Source organism: Chlorocebus sabaeus, chromosome 21 (genome assembly GCF_047675955.1).
Source record: "Chlorocebus sabaeus isolate Y175 chromosome 21, mChlSab1.0.hap1, whole genome shotgun sequence".
Classification (NCBI taxonomy): domain Eukaryota; kingdom Metazoa; phylum Chordata; class Mammalia; order Primates; family Cercopithecidae; genus Chlorocebus; species Chlorocebus sabaeus.
The window spans coordinates 39,161,707-39,175,006 of record NC_132924.1 but is presented as its reverse complement, the minus strand read 5'-3'; positions in this window follow the sequence as shown (position 1 = coordinate 39,175,006).

Below are 13,300 nucleotides of genomic sequence, written 5' to 3'. Positions count from 1 at the left end.
CCAACAAACTGGAAGCATTTTAAAAAGGTTTTCTTAAGAAAGGGAGCCTTGAGGTAAGAACTGAAGGATGAGTAGGAGCTGACTGGGCAAAGGAGGAGGAAGAGAAAAAGAAGTGTTCCAGCAAGCGGGTGTCATGCACAGAGGCCCTGTGGCAGGGAGGAGCTGACACATTCAGAGAACTGGAAGAAGACGCACAGAGGGGAGAATAATGGAGAATGGGATGAGGTTAAGACTGAAGAGCAGGGCCTTGCAGGACATGGGAGGCCATGTCATGTTGCATTTCCAAACTAACAGCTATACGGAACCATTGAAGGTTTTTATTTATTTATTTATTTATTTATTTATTATTTTGAGACAGCGTTTCGCTCTTGTCGCCCAGGCTGGAGTGCAATGGCGAGATCTCGGCTCACTGCAACCTCTGCCTCCTGGGTTCAAACAGTTTTCCTGCCTCAGCCTCCTGAGTAGCTGGAATTAAGGCACCCGCCTCCATGCCCAGCTAATTTTTGTATTTTTAGTAGAGACAGGGTTTCATCATATTGGCCAGGCTGGTCTCGAACTCCTGACCTCAGGTGACCCACTCACCTTGGCCTCCCAAAGTGCTGGGATTACAGGTGTGAGCCACTACACCCAGCCTGACAGTTTCAAAACAGGTGATGGAGAGAGAGCAGATTCACATTGTGAAAAGTTTGCCCTGAGACCAGATAGAAAGTTATCATCCAGATGGGAGGTGATGGAGACTTGGTGGTGGAGTCAGAGAGAAGTAGATAAATCTGAAAGTTATTTACAAGTTTAAAACCAACAGGACACCAGGCGCAGTGGCTCGTGCCTGTAATCCCAGCACTTTGGGAGGCCAAGGCAGGTGGATCACAAGGTCAGGAGTTCAAGATCAGCCTGACCAACATGGTGAAACCCTGTCTCTACTAAAACACAAAAACAAAAAATTAGCTGGGCATCTGGCCAACACAGTGAAACGTCGTCTCTACTAAATATACAAAAATTAGCTGGGCGTGGTGGCAGGTGCCTGTAATCCCAGCTACTCTGGAGGCTGAGGCAGGAGAATCACTTGAAACTGGGAGGTGGAGGTTGCAATGAACCAAGACTGCACCATCGCACCCCAGCCTGTGCGACAGAGCGAGATTCTATCTCAAAAACACAAACAAAAAGAAAAAAAAACCAACAGGACTTCCAGAAGATTATATATGGGGTACAGGAGAAAGAATCCATGGAATCCATGACTCCCAGGTGTTTACTGGGGCTTAAGGAAGAAGAGAGTAGCATTAGCAAAAACTGGGAAGGAGGACAGGCAGGTGAGCTGGTGCACCTTTGAGCTGATTGGTGGGTCTGTCTAGGGTGTTTCTTTCTGAAGAACTTTTGAACTCTTATAGTAGGAGACAACATTAGAGGATCAATAGAGAAAGTCGGAAAACTCTGGATCGACTTGCACCTGGAAACTGATGAGCTCTGTGGTGTTAGGCAAGTCAGTTCACCTCTGCGAATTTCAGTTCCCTGAAAGGTCCCTCACACCTTCCTCCCAAATCAGAATCTCCTGAAGTGCTTGTGAACATGCACATATATGGACAATTGTGTGCACTGGAGGATAATGAAAAGGCTTAGATTTAAAAGAGTTGCCTAAGATCGTGCAGGTAGAGCCAGAATGAGGGCTCCAATCCAGGTCTGACTCACTCTAAAACTGTAAGATATGAGTAAGAGGAGTGAATGGATTAGGTCCCAAACAGAATTTCCATAGCATCGCCAGTGATACTTCAGGATGTAAGTGGGCCAGGCTTGGGAAAAAGCTGTAGCTGTCCCCTTATCTCCTAGTTGGAGAGTGCTACAGTTAAGTTTCATTATTTCATCATTTCCTCTACTGACCCAGGGCAGGCACCACCACATCCTCAACCAGGGACACACACAGGACTCTCACATTTTACCAAACAAAAAATCCTACAGACAAGCCAAAAATTTCCCTTTAAAGTCCAATGGGAGAACCAAATCTACCTCAACTTTACTCTAAAGCTGTTTTTTAACACATATACTGATAATATTTTAAAAACAATTTCAGGACATCAACTCTCTAGAAACCATGACAAACATATAATTGAGTTTTTAAAAAATAAGGTTGACATATCAACCTGTCATATGACCTATGAAATGCTTTCAAGAAACCCAAGCAAAATTAAAGAGAGCTCTTCAAGACATCAAACACACAAAAAGAAGTTATTTGGGGCTGGGTGCAGTGGCTCAAACCTGTAATCCCAGCACTTTGGGAGGCCGCAAAGGGCAAATCACTTGAGGTCAGGCATTACAGACCAGCTTGGCCAAAATGGTGAAACCCTGTCTACACTAAAAATACAAAAAATTAGCCAGGCATGGTGGCGTGTGCCTGTAATTCCAGCTACTTGGGTGTCTGAGGCAGGAGAATCACTGAAACCCGGGAGGCGGGAGTTGCAGTGAGCCGAGATCATGCCACGGCACTCCAGCCTGGGTGACACAGAAAGACTGCCTCAAAAAAGAAAAAATAAGAAGTTATTTTGTTGGAATTGATTTTTAAAAAAATTATCCACCTAAATAATCCACATAAATTAGCCACACTAAAATAATCCAAAGTAGACCCAGATTTGTAGAGCACTTAGAGCTTTGGGTCTTTGTTGTTTCCTGATAGTTTCTAATGGGCTTGCTGTGTTTTCCCAACTAGTCTAGAATAAAGTCTAGTACTCCCTTTTTCATTCCCATCAGTGCCAAGGACATGTTAAATTACTTAGCATAGTACTAGGTGCATAATCAAAGTACTAAGAGCAAGCAGTTATGGAATTCTAAATACATTATATGCATTAAGTGATTTATCTTCACAGCAGCCCATGTAAGTGGGAAAACTGAGGTCACACAGCTAATAAATGGCAGAGTCAGAATTCCCACCCCATCTATAGGATTCTCAACACCCATGAATCTCATCTGTCACAATGCATTGGTAATCATGCCTATTTCTCCTTCCTTCCTATTTCTTCCCCTCTTTCTTCCAAATGTGTTCTCATGTTCTATTAATCACTGGCATAGTTATAAAAACCATTCCCTTTTTGGGCACAGTGGCTCATGCCTATCATCTCAACAGTTTGGGAGGTTGAGACTGAGATGGAAGGACCACTTGAGGCCAGGAGTTCCAGATCAGCTTGGGAAATACAGTGAGACCCTGTCTCTACAAAAACTTTTAAAACATTCTAAAACAACAACAAAAACCCATTATCTTAAGGGAAAAGCATAACTTCATATCAGTAGATGAGACAAAGTGCTAAAACCTTTTTAGTTAATCTTTTTGCTTTTGTTTTTTTGAGACAGAGTCTCACTCTGTTGCCCAGGCTGGAGTACAGTGGCATAATCTCTGCTCACTGCAACCTCCACCTCCCGGGTTCAAGTGATTCTCCTGCCTCAGCCGACTGAGTAGCTGGGATTACAGGTTCATGCCACCACACTCAGCTAATTTTTGTATTTCTTCAGTGGAGACAGGGTTTCACCATATTGACCAGGCTGATCTGGACCTCCTGACCTCAGATGATCCTCCTGCCTCGGCCTCCCAAAGTGCTGGGATTACAGGTGTGAGCCACCATGCCCGGTCCTTTTTAGTCAATCTTAAATGCATATACCACTTGGTCAAGCAATCTCATTGCTAGAGATTTAGCCAAAGGATATACTCACACAAATATGCAAAACACCACAAAGCTGTATTTAGTAATGTTCACTACAGCATTGTTTGTATAGAAAACTGGATATGACCTAAATGTCCATCAGTAGGAGACCCACTAAACAAATGACTTTGTATGGAATTCTATGCTGCTCTTAAAAAAGAATAAGGTAGATATGTGTACATGAATATAGAAAAATCTTCAAGAAATATTAAATGGAAGCAGAAGTAACAGAGCATTATATGTAATATGATCTCACTTTTGATTTTTAAACTAAATGAAAATAGATCGCTGTAGGTCATTTTTGAAGTATTTCCCAATTTATGTTTCTGTATCGGCAAGGTTATTTCTCTCCCTGAACTTGTACTTGGCATTTAGACTAAGACATTGCACTAGAGTTGAGACAAAAGATAAGCCCTGGAGAAGTCTCTAGCAGAGAGGAAGGAGAAATGACATAGAAGTCTAACCTTCAGGCTGGATGGGCTCTGGAGAGAAGAGGAAACCCAGAGGGCTTGCAGAGGGTCAGATATGTGGGTTATGGAAATCCTGCTTCCCAAGTCAAAATTCCAGAGGGGAGGTGTAGGGTTGAGGGGAAAGTCAAAAGCAGAGGGGCTCTTGCTCCTTTCATTTCACTGGTCAGGAAGATACTGCCCCTCATAGTGCCTGGCCATTGCATCAGGAGGAGAAATCCTCTGAGGTGTGATAAGGCAGGAAAAGGGCCTGGATTTAGGGGCTGAGGACACTTTAAGCTACCTGGTGGCATGGGAGTGTACATAAGTTCCTTTGTGCCCTGGGGAGAGGCACAAAAGAGGTCTGGTAGTGCTGGCTGATCAGTTTACAAAGGAGGTCTCCAGGGAAAGGGCATGGGGCAGTGACACTGAGACCACTTTGCTGAGAGCTCCCAGGCCTCACACCCGGGGAATCACAGGTGGACCCAGTCAGAGCAGGCTGAGGGAGTACAGGCCTCAAGGCCACTCGCTGAAGACAGTAAGAGTGGATGCCAGCAGGCTGACCACAGGACAAAGTGTGATCTGCGTTCCGCCACAGATATCAGTAAGTGTCCAGGTAACTTCCCCAAAGGGCCAGCTTTGGAAAGAGAAGGTGGAGGAGCGGAGGGCTGAAAGATGCAGCATTTCCTCGAAAGGAGCTGTGTCAAAGCGAAAGGAGATAGTGAAGCAGAAGGGACTGGGCTCCCGTTAGCGAGCAAGGCTGGACTTCCCTGCTGCCCAAAAGGAAGGACTTATAAGAATAAAGATAATCTATCAGTTAGAGCAAAACAGAGGTGCTGCCCTTTGTGTATCCAAGTGCAGGGAGTGAATTAATCCGTGACCCACTATGCAAAAACATATTACATAAAACTCCCAGAGCTCTTAGGAGAGGTTGCCTCTGAGAAGCGGAATTGGGGTCAGTGGATATGCAGGCGGTAAACCTTATTACTTTTGTAATAGAAAATGTGAAAATGTTTAAAATAGACTTCCCCAGACGCACTCGTAATACAAAATTAAATAGTCTCACTTCTCATTATACCCTATTTCTACATAAAAATCTAAATGATACTTGGCTGGAAACCAGTGATTTCTTCTATTTTATTTATCATTGATGAACTCTACAGTTCCACATCCAAACCAAAAAGGACTCAAATGTTTCAAGTTTATCACATTTAAATCTCACTGAAACAGCAGTACCAGATTAACTCTTGCACAACACGTCTCAGAACTGATTCCCTACATAAGGGGCTTAGAGTTAAAGATTCATCTGTCCATTCATTCATTCCATAAATATTTTTGAGGGCTTATTATGTACTGGGAACATTTATAAGGACAGGATACAGTGGTGAATAAAACAAAGTCCCTATTCTCAAGAAGCTTCTATACTAGTGGGAGAGATAGACAATGAACATGCATGCAAATGGATAAATAATATAACCTTAGCTAGTGGTAAATGCTATGATAAAAGTAAACCAGGGTAAGGGAAAACAGAATGAAGAGGGGTAAGGATTATCTTGAACTGAATTGTTACTGGAATCTTCTTTTTTTAATTAATTTATTTATTTTTCTTTTGAAATAGAGACTCGCTCTGTCCCCCAGGCTGGAGTGCAATGCCCTGATCTCGGCTGACTGCAAGCTCCGCCTCCCAAGTTCACGCCTTTCTCCTACCTCAGCTGGGACTACAGGCGCCTGCCACCACGCCCGGCTAATTTTTTGTATTTTTAGTAGAGATGGGGTTTCACAGTGTCAACCAGGATGGTCTTGAGCTCCTGGCCTTGTGACCCGCCTGCTTCGGCCTCCCACTGTGCCCTACCTGGACTCAGTAATTATTTTCACTCTAAAATGCCTTTAGAGTGCCAGGCGCAGTGGCTCATGCCTGTAATCCCAGTGCTTTGGGAGTCCGAGGCGGGCAAATCACTTGATGTCAGGAGTTCGAGACCAGCCTGGCCAACACGGTGAAACCCTGTCTCTGCTAAAATTACAAAAATTAGCCAGATGTGGTGGTGTGCGCCTGGGATCCCAGCTACTTGGGAGGCTGGGCACGAGAATCGCTTGAGTACAGGAGGTAGAGGTTGCAGTGAGCTAAGATTGTGCCACTGCACTCCAGCCTTGGTGATAGAGTGAGATTCCATCTCAAAAGAAAAATACATAAATAAAATAAAATACCTTTAGAGAGTAAAATGATTCCACTTTCAGTACTCTCTCTTTTAAGTTTTTTTTTGTTTTTTGGTTTTTTTTAGATGGAGTTTCGCTGTTGTTGCCTAGGCTGGAGAGCAATGGCGCAATCTCGGTTCACCACAACCTGCACCTTCCAGGTTCAAGCAATTCTCCTGCCTCAGCCTCCCGAGTAGCTGGGATTACAGGCATGCACCACCACGCCTGGCTAATTTTGTGTTTTTAGTAGAGACGGGGTTTCGCCATGTTGAGGCTGGTCTCGAACTCCTGACCTCAGGTGATCTGCCCACCTTGGCCTCCCAAAGTGCTGGGATTACAGGTGTGAGCCACCGTGCCCAGCCTTCTTCTAAGGTTTTTTTAAACAACATAAAATAGCAACATAGAAGCAACACCAGCATAAGATTAACAGAAAGTACAAATTATAAATGCATGAGGAATGTCGGGTATTTATCTGAAGTTCTATTGGAATTTTGAGCTCAGTTAGAACTTTGTGGTCTACCGCAAATTACAGGGAAGTGGGTCTCCTTAGAGTTGGTGTTATTTTGTAAGATAAGGAAAGGGAGACTCAGTGAGGCGCAGCAATAGGCCTAGGGCATGGGAGTTGGACCTCAAACTCAATTTCAAACTCCGTTTTTTAGAGCACTCTGTGGCTACGTAAGTTATGAAAGTAGGGGTTTTGTTTAAATTCAGATATACCAAGTGAGGAAAGAGAGATGCCGTGACAGAGACCTGAATGTACTTTGGGTTGGCTAGGACTGGTTTTTCTTGCTTTTTTGTTTTGTTTCAAAGTCCATACCTGGGAGATGTCGAATCATAAAGATCTGCCTATTTTTCACTACCGGTTCCCCAAACACAAAGAGAGGCCCCAGGCAGATGCACCCTGGGCATTCCAGACATGGTGTGCTAAAGAGGCTGATAGGATTCTTGTGTCTCCAAGATTGAATTCATTTCCTATGGGTGAACTCCTTATGTCCCAGATCAGGCCTGGGAATATCAGCTTGTAGAACGTTTCCTCAAAGTGTGTGTTTTGGAATCTGATAGATTGGGGTGTGAATCGGCTTTATTACCTTCTAGCTGTGAGATCACAGGTAAGTCAATTGACCTCTCTGAAATTCGGTGTCCCCAACTATAAAATGTAGATTGTTGATTTGTGTGAATGGATTTGTTCAACAGATATTTCTTCATCGTTTACTATATGCCAAACACTGTGCCAGATACTGGAGACAGGAAGATAAAACACCTTAACCTCACAAAGCATCCACTCTGGTGGGGAAGACACACATAAGTCATCATTCTAATGCCATATAACAATTCTAATAGACATAGAGAGAGTGGTAGCATCTCACCTGTGGTAGAGGCTTCTAGTGCTCACTTATGTCCAATCTCCTTTCCTTCCAGCCTCATGAGAGGATTACACTTCCGCCCCTTGGAGTTAGGCAGAGCCACAGAACAGGGCTGGCCAGTGGGCTGAGAATGGGACTAACATGGTCACTTCTGGGCCAATACACTTCATTGCTAGCACAATACCCTCTCTTCTCCTGCCACAGCAACCAAGAAAGCTGAGTGTTCTGGATGGTACAATTACAGAATGATAGAGCTTCCATCGGTTCCATCAAGCAGGTCTCTGAAGGGAGCTGCCCAAGCGAATGAGCCAGCCCTGCAGCAGACTTTGACTGGCCAAGCAAAAAATTGTATTAAGCCATCAAGATTTCTGTATTTTAAGTCACTACAGCATGATATAGCCTCAGGAATTCATAAGCCAACCTGCAAAGGGCATTCTGAAAGAGAAGACTGAGTGGGTATTGACTGATGAGTGATAGAAGAGCTAGGGGATGAGGTGGGGAAGGACCATTAGAACAGAGAGGGAGGCAGAACAAAGGCCCAGAGGGCTGAAATGGCTGGGTAAGGTGGGTAATTGCAAGCAGTTCAGGTGTACTGGAATGTAAAGAGAAAGGGAGAGGGACAAGAGACAGAGGGAAGAGGTGGACAAGACCAAACTCTGGAAGGCCTTGTGGGCCATATTAGTAGCTTGGCCTTTACCATAAAGATCATGTGAACTATGCAGGGTTTTGAGCAGACTGATATACTTATCTGTGCTTATGTAGAGGAGAGATTTGGGCAGAACTAGAGGCAGGAGACCAAGATGAAACTAAACAACTTATGGAAAGTACCTACTGTAGTACCTGGCAGACAGAAGTACATGACTTCCCTTTTCCCTTCCTCAGCTCATACATTAATGTAGTTTCAGAAATTAGCCAAGTCTGGACCTCAGCAATCTTACTTTTAGGACTTGTTAGAAACAGATGCTTTATTATATAAACATATATGTACAGGAATGTCTCTTGCAGCTTCGCCAGCAGAGGTAGAAAATAAAAAATGACCTGGATGTCCATCAAGAGAAAATTGGCTAAATAAGTCATGTAACTTCCTATGTTACACGCTGTTTAAAAGAATAAAGCTATGTTAACTGACCTAGATGGAGTATCCATGGTCTAGAGCTAGGTGAGAAAAAAAAACTTGTAGAATAATAAGTATTGTACGATCTTGCTACTATAAAATAAATAAACCAACCTCGACTCTACATATATAATTTGGATGCCTGTTGATATCCTACTGTGTGAGCCCATGCAGGGTGCCAAAGTTGGTACAAGCTGTTAACAGTGGTCAGCTCACTCAAGAGGCTGGCAATCTTGCCATTGTTACACTTAGCAGGTGTTACTTTTATCATTTTTTTTTTTAATTAATAGGAAAGCTAAAAAGAAAAACACTATCCTGGAGAATTGGAATTGCTAATGCTTTTCTCATAGAGATTGTTCTCAGTTGCAAAGGCATAAAAACCAATCCTTAAGCCAGAAGATTGCTTGTCCAGTTAAGTTTCCTCTTCTTGCTGGAACGCAATTGTTTTTAAATCTAATGTCCCATCTTGAGTGTTCTGTGATTATTAATTACAATGGATTGAACCACAAAATCTCAGGGGATTTAAACGGATTCAGAATTTCAATGCTAATTGCTCTCTGAGCATAAGCCACGTTCACTTTTAGGAAATGAATGGGCCTTCCCATCAGGATAAGCAAATGACTTTGTGCTGTGGGAAAAAGGTAACCAATCTTCCAAAAGGATTTACTGGTCTTAAAAGAACAAGGATATGCAAATCACGCTGAATCATTAAAAACTCCTTGAGGTCAGGGATTAAGGCCTGTAATAGGCTGATGAATTGAATCTAACTTAATTATAAAGCAAAGCACTAACCTCATAGAATACCTGAGTTCAAGTCCCCTGTGTTCTCATTTTCCAGACTCTTCTACTGGAAACTATGAAAAATAACAGCCCCATCTCTCCAGAAAATCTTAGGAGATATAGGCGTGCTGAATTTAAGGTATCTGTGGCACATGGAAGTGGATCAGCCACTGGGCTGTCCAGAATGCAAGACAGAAATCAGAGGCGGGGCCATAAACTTGGGAGTAGTCTGCATAAAAGAGAAAAAGTAGGTAAAGTCCCACAAGGATGGGTTGGCCCACAGAAGGTACAGAGAGAAGAGTGCCTGGTTTAGCATGGGCTATGATCAGAGTCCCTGGGTTCAAATCTTGGCTCTACCCATTTCCATCTGGTTGCTCTTGGGCATGTTCTTGTAATGCTCCATTTTCTCATCTAAAAACCCAGTTGACAGCCATAGTTCCCTTAGAAATATTGTGATGAGAGGCTGGGCATGATGGTTCACGCCTGTAATCCCAGCACTTTGGGAAGCCGAGGTGGGCAGATCACAAAGTCAGGAGTTCAAGACCTGCCTGGCCAATATGGTGAAACACCATCTCTACCAAAAATACAAAAATTAGCCAGGTATAGTGGCGGGCACCTGTAGTCCCAGCTACCAGAGAGGCAGAGGTTGCAGTGAGCCGAGATCTCACCACTGTACTCCAACCTGGGCAACAGAGTGAGACTCCGTCTCAAAAAAAAAATAAAAGAAAAAAGACAAGAAAAGATAAAAGAAATATTGTGATGAGGGCTAAATGAGATAATATACACAGACTTAGAGCACCTGGCTCACAGTGAACCGTCTGAAATGTCCCCTATTACTGTACAGGGCTCAGCTAGAGCAACAGCCCAGGGAATATTCACCAGAAGAAGGAGCAGCAGGGAGAGAGGAGGGAGGCAGGCCAAGCAGGAAGGGGTGGTCAGTAGCTTCAGATGGGCTACAGGTAAGTCAAGCTTAGGGCTAAGATGATTCATTGGATTTAGCCAATGACCAAGAGGTCATTTGGAGTGAGTCAAAGCTATTCTGGGTAGAAGCCAAACAGACAGTTTCCAAAGCAAAACAGGGGGCAACACTAGCATACGGAGAGATCCAGGAACCAAGGATCTTAAAGAAAGGTTTAAAATGGGCAAAATAAACTTGCATTTAATTAACATTTTTATGAGTACTAAAGTAATACATAATCACTGCCGAAAACCTGGAAAACAAAGAAAACTACAAGAGGAAAAGAAGTGTTTCTCATTCTACCTTCCAGAGGTACCTACATTTCTTCTCGTGTACGTGTATTTATATCAGGTGTAACAAGCATAGTTAATCTTGTCATGTGACAAGCATAGTCTGAATTTGCCCAATATTTCAAAACCTATTATTTAAAGAAACTTGAAGAAAACCTGGAAGAATATTTTTATTGTGTCAAAGTAGACTAAATCGGCCATTTTAAGTATGTCACAAAATCTAGACGCATACAAGAAAGGATATATATAGTGTGCTTCATATAAATCAAAAACTTTCTGCATGGCAAAAGCACTATAAACTAAGCAGAAAGATGAATGATAAATTTTAAAAGACATGTGAAAAATAAACGTTTGCCTCTTGGAATATATTAAGAAGGGCTTTCAATCAATGGAAAAGGATCAATAACCAATAACCAGAAAGATAGACAACAGATATGAACATGGAATTCATGGAAAACAAAATAAAAATGGTTCTTGAATACCTGACTAAGTGCTCAATCCTACTTATACAAGAGAGATGCAAATTAAAACTACACTGAGGTATGTTTTTCCCTCTGCAATCTGGCAAAGATCAAGAAAACTGATAGTATCATGCTGACAAACATATGAGGAACAGCTGTTCCCATACATCACTGGAGGGAGTATTAAATTTGTACAACCTCTGTCTGTCTCTATCTCAAAACTGCCCATATCCTTTGAGTCAGCAATTCAAATTCTAGGAAACTATCTCACTAATACACTCACATGTGTGAAATCGCACATGGACAAGATTATTCACTGTCGCTTTGGCTGTAATAACAAAAGATTGGAAACAACCTAAAATCCCATTAATGGTGGACTGGTTAAATACATGGAATACAAAAGCTACAAAGGAAGAAGCAATTCTGCATTTCCTGATAAGAAATGATTGCTAAAACACATTCAATAAAGAAAGCAAAATGTAGAACAGTGTAACTGATGTGCCATCACTTATGTAGAAGAATAAAAATAAATCCTAGGAAATATGAATATTTTGCTTATACATGCATGGAGTATTTCTAGAAGGAATCACAGGAACCCAGTAGTTACCCCTAATGGCTCACGCATGGTGGAAGTGTAATTTTTTTTTTTTTGGTAATTTTTTTACTAAGTACCCTTTGTTATCTTTTTAATTTTGTGCCATGGGTATGTGTTACCTATGTAAAAACTAGAAACTTAACATATAACATTTTAAAACAATGGCTGGGTGTGGTGGCTCATGCCTGTAATTCTTGTGCTTTAGGAGGCCAGGAGTTCACAATCAGCCTGGGCAATATAGTGAGACCCTGTCTCTACAAAAAACAATTTTAAAACATTTCAACACCAAATGAAATCTATGAGCCACTTTATTTGCCTTTATTTTTTGGTGGCCGTTTTGGGTTTTGCTTTTTTTTTTTTTTCAGCTGTCTTTCCCCTTCTTGCTTTGTCTATGTTGATGCTTTTCTCTCTGTTTCCCTTCTCCTCTCTGTTTCCCTTGCCCCACCTCTGTCTAATACATCAACAACAAAACAACAACAATTAGCATCTACCACCAATTTAGCATATACCAATAACTGTCTTTAATGGATAGGATTTCATTTAATTCCCACAACCACCCCCAGATGGTTAAGTATTATTTGCCACAGTTTACAAATGAGGAAACGCAGGCACAGGGAATTGAAGTGCCTTGCCCAAAGCCACACAAGCTGTAAATGATGGAGCTGGGATTTAAACCAAGTCTATCTCTGCAATGCATGTTTTTTCTAGTAAACCATACTGCCTGTGATATGGAATAAGTACATGTATTTTTTCCTTAACTTTTGAATAAAGTATAATGACCTTTGTTTCTAATTTGTAAATCAAATAAGCTTAATATTTTATATGGCTTTTAAAAAGCACACATACAAAGAACATTTTATAAATTAAACTGTTCTTTACTTCTAAATCTTTGATGATGATTTCCAACACATAAATTCCAAGGAAATCCCACCTTTCACTCATTTACCATCCTGTGCACCAACCAAGTACTTGAATTCATGCTATTCCTTAGGACAAGAAAGATGGAGCCCTCAAGAAACTCTCAATCAGTTGGGGAGAAAATAATAACAGTATTAATAGCTCATGTTTACTGGGCCCCTACAATGTGCCAGGCAGATGCCAAGCACTTTACATAGGTTCTGACAACTCTGTGACATAAGGTGCAACTGCTACTTCCATTTTTAAAATGAGAACAATTAAGCCCAGATGTTAAATAACTTCCCAGTGGACCTCAGCTTAGAAAATACAGAACAAGGATTTGAACCTGGGCAGCTTGGCTCCAGAGCCTGTGCCATCACAACACTGCCCGGAAACAGATTAGTACAGTACATGGCCCTGCGGGAGAGCCCAGAGGAGAACCCGTACTATTCCTGGAAATGGATCAGCAGAGGCTTCCGGGAGGATCGAGGCATGATCTGAGTCTTGACAGAAGTTCAGAAC